The following is a 4530-nucleotide window of genomic DNA, read 5'->3' on the forward strand; positions in this document are numbered from 1 at the left end:
CCTAGATCTTACCAGTCACCTAGATCTTCAAGAATGAAACCAGGGAGCCATCTCTGCTAGATTAGCTGCAAGTATTCTTACTCACATGTAACTGTCAGCTTCGGTTTCATCATAGTGAGGGTCCTTAGGAATGCTCATCCCCCAACTTGGGGTAACTCCCTAACCTAATGCTCTCTCAAGGGCATGAATGGTGATGACTATAATCATATCTAAGATTTGCAAAATACTACATGCCAGACACTGTACTAAGCACTTTTATATAATCAACTCATTGAATTCTTAGAACCATATAACATAGATACTATTATCCCCATTTTACCCATGAAGAAACTGAGGCACAGAGAGATTAAATAACCTTCCCAAAGCAAAGTGAATGGTTGAGCAAGGACCGGAACCCAGGCAGTCTGGCTTCAGAATCTGTGCTCCTTGTACCACCTTGATAAGGGACAGGATGAGTGAAGGCAGACAGCTTGGAAGGCACTGATGTTGTCCAGCCAAGTTTGAGAGCAGAGATTCCCTTAGCTGAGCTCAGGCATGCCTACTTGGTCTCCTGTGGCCCACACAGGTAAGATCTGGATCCTCTCTGGCCCCCCTCCTTCCAGGGAAGGACCAGATCTGGCTTTACCTGCCTGCTCTGCCAGACTCCTCCTAGAATTCTACTGGTGCCTGATCTCATCCACTGCCTCCCCTGGTGCTGGATGAAGTGGAATGGATAGAGAAGTGGGCCTCAGAACTTGGGGGGTAGGGCTGATATGTGGGCCTAGAGGGAGGGTCGATAGACTCACATGAGGTCTAAGGCTGAGTAGATGTGGGCATCATGAAAGGAAACCAAACTCTTCCTTAACTCATGGGAGGGTTCCTGGTCACATTTAGTCCCCTCAGCCACTTCTCAACAGGGGGACGTACTGCCCTCTAGGGGATGTTTTGGAAATCCGTGAGGGTAATTTTTGGTTATCTGCATATGTTGGGGGGTTGGGTGGGCATGGAGGAGGGTCTCCTGGTATTATTTCATGTCTTGGGGCCAAAGATGCTAGGCATCCGGCAATGATCAGGACAGTGCTGCACAAAATGTCCCACATCCCACATGTGTTCAAAAGTCCCACCGGATACCAATGTAGATGAAAAACCTCTTATCAAGGGAGCCTAGGACTCCGCTTCATTTTACATATGAACACAAAGTATTTTTTGAACCATTTCAAACACTGAATCCCCCAGAAATGCAACTAACACGTAGATTGAAGGAACTTATCATTTACTTTGTTCAGAACTTTCACCAGGAGTTGCTTACCATTTCAGAAACCCATGTTGTCAAAGATGCCGCTGCGGATACCCGTCCACGTGCATCTCTTGCTGTTGCGCTCACAAGGATTCTGTACTAAGTTCAAGGCTCTGACTACTATATGATATGTGTAGTCATACCTGACATTACATGTTAAAATGCTTTCCATTTTAGAGGTGCCTGGGTGGCTCAGCTGGTTAAAATACTTTCCATTTTATTACAAACTAATCTTTTATTTCACCTTTACAATATAGTTAGAGAGAGCATTAGATTCACTTTTCGAAAGTAGGTATCTAGTTTATATTGCATATGAATATTGTTCAGGAGGGAAAAAAGGGGCACTGGACTGAGGGCATTAGGAACTATTGCCCTAAGCCTTTGGAAAGCCAGGCCCAGCACTAGCCTGAAGATTCAGGACTCTTCTGCTTCCACGCCTTTTCTCTCTGAAAGAGACCCCCAAAGCTTCCAGCTAAGCTTTAAGTCTTTACCATGTGCGGGGCACTCAGAGAGGGACCACAAGATAAATAACAGGATTTGGGGGGGAGGGGGGCTCAGCTGGGAGCCACATTTAATGCCTAGGAAGGAAAGCCTTTGCAGGACAAAAGGACCATGTCTGCCTTGTGATGGTGTCTGAATTGTGAAGCAGACAGCAATAGACTGAGATCCAGACCAGCGCACAGTTAAGTTAGGCCCTTCTCCCCGACGGTGCTGGGGGAGAAGTTCCTCTACTTCCTTCAACTGAAAAGAGAGGAAAAGGGAGGGAGGAGGCGAATGATGAGGCACTATCATGGATAGGACTTCTACTCTGTGCCAAGTGCCTAGTGACATGGCTTACACATATTCTCAATGTCTTCTTTGAAATGCACCATAGGTTAGATATTAACTTAACCTAACTCAAGGTTTTGAGGTCAGGTCATTTGTCCTAGTTCACAGAGAGCTACAGCAGGAATTAAAACCAGGTCTGGTTTGATGCCTGTTTTAGGTCTTGCCAAAAACAGGGGTGAGTTCCTTCTCCAGACCATTCCTAACTTGTGGTTCTTTTAGAATAAGCAGAGATTTAAGTGAGTCAGTTTCTGCTGAATCATTGTTCTACCTTAAAGCAATACTAGACAACATTCACATGTGAGAATCAACCCTCTGCTTATGAGATTGCTCTCTGTCTCTCACTGTGTGTGTGTATGTGTGTGTGTGTGTGTGTGTGTACAGACACATTTGCTCAGTCCCAGACATCCTACTTTTGTGGGGGAAGCATACCCATTTGGCTTCTTCTACACTGGGTAACTGCTTCCTAAGGAAGTGTTCTGATCCCTTTTATTTCCTGAGCATGACTAACCAGGAGTGAGGAAAGCCAGTGAAAACTACTATCTGGATGGAGCCTGGCTCAATGGACAAGACACTGCTCTTTAGCTGTAATTTCTCACAAGGACTTTGCAAGCATTTCATGTTCCATTTATTTCAATACACAAAAACTGTCTTCTGGGAAGGAATATAGAACATAGATTTTTATTTAACTTCTTTTTTTCCAGCTTTTTTGGAGATATAATTGACCCATAACATTGTATAAGTTTAAGAGTATACAACCTGTTGATTTGATACATTGCAAAGTGATGAGCGCCATAGTATTGGCTACATCCTCATCTCATTACATAGTTACCATTTCTTTTTTGTGGTGAGAACAGTTAACATCTATTCTCTTAGAAACATGCAAGTATATGATTCAGTATTAGTAGCTATTACCACTATGCTGTACATTAGATCCCCAGACTTGTTAATCTTAGCTTGGTATAATTTTCTTTTTAAAGTAGGCTCCTTGCTCAGCATGGAGCCCAAAGTGGGGCTTGAACTCACAACCCTGAGATCAAGACCCGAGCTGAGATCAAGAGTCTGATGCCTAATGGACTGAACCACCCAGATGCCCCAGTATAATTTCTTAATAGTCATTTTGTCAGTTTCATTTTTCTAAGAGAAGAATACACTAAATTACATGGTGAGTATTAGGAGGGCTTCAGGACTAGAAAGAAAGATCTGATTTAAAATCTAGATGACCCCAGGGGCACCTTGGTGGCTCAGTTGGTTAAGCATCCGACTCTCGATTTCGGCTCAGGTCACAGTCAGTGTTGTGAGATCGAGTCCTGCATCGGGCTCTAGCTGGGTATAGAATTTGCTTAAGATTCTCTCTCCTTCTCCCTCTGCCCCTCCCCCACCTCTCTCTCTCCCCCTCTAAAAAAATTAATTAATTAATTATTTTAAAAAGGGGGTACCTGGGTGGTTCATTCAGTTAAGCCTCCAACTCTTGATTCTGGGTCAGATCTTGATCTCAGGGTCATGAGATCAAGCCCCATGTCAGGCTCTGCACTGGGCTCACGCCTGCTTAGGATTCTCTCTCTCCCTCTCCCTCTGTCCCCCACCTCTCGCATGCTCTCTCTCTAAGAAAAAAAAAAGTAAAATCTTCTAGATGACCCCAAAGCACTTTCTAAGGGAGGAAGCTGTTATTGAAGGTTTTTCTGAATTAACAATAACTCTTTTTATTCTAACTCCAATCTAATAATCTGACATTCAGTATTTCTCTTGTATGGGTTCAGCTCCTAATTCTAACTTGTTTGTGTTTGTGTGTATATGGTTTTCCCACACCACCAAGCAATTCTCTAACACTACTTGGGTGTCCTACAATTCAACTCAGTTCTAACACTTGGGGATAATGTCAGACCCCCCAGGTTAAGGGTTTAATCCTACAAGACTGCTCCCTACCCCCTTCAGATGCCCATTGCTGGTCCAGGTTTTCACTTGTGCTTCTGACCAACTTGCTATAGGTCATAGGTTTCAACCCCCTCCTCGGGTTTGATTAAGTTGCTAGAGCAGCTGACAGAGAAACATTTTACCTACCAGATTACTGGCTCATTATGAAAGGATAGACCTTTAGCATGGCCAGATAGAATATAGAGGGCAATGTATGGGGAAAGGGCCAGGAGCTTCCATGCTCTCTCCAACTGCACCATTCTCCCCACATTTCCAAGTGTTTGCCAACCCAGAAACTCTCTGAACCCCATCCTTTTAAGTTTTTATGGAGGCTTCATTACACAGGCATGATTGGTTAACTCGTTGGCCATTGGTGATTGATCCAACCTCTAAGCCCCCCTCCCCTCCCTGGAGGTCAGGGGGATGGGACAGAAAGTTCCAAATCTCTGATCACGCGGATGCTTCTCCTGGCATCCAGCATCATCTTTAGGTTATCTAGGGGCTTTCCACATGTC

This window comes from Mirounga leonina, unplaced genomic scaffold, assembly GCF_011800145.1.
Source record: "Mirounga leonina isolate KUSES-001 unplaced genomic scaffold, KU_Mleo_1.0 Mir_154, whole genome shotgun sequence".
NCBI lineage: Eukaryota > Metazoa > Chordata > Mammalia > Carnivora > Phocidae > Mirounga > Mirounga leonina.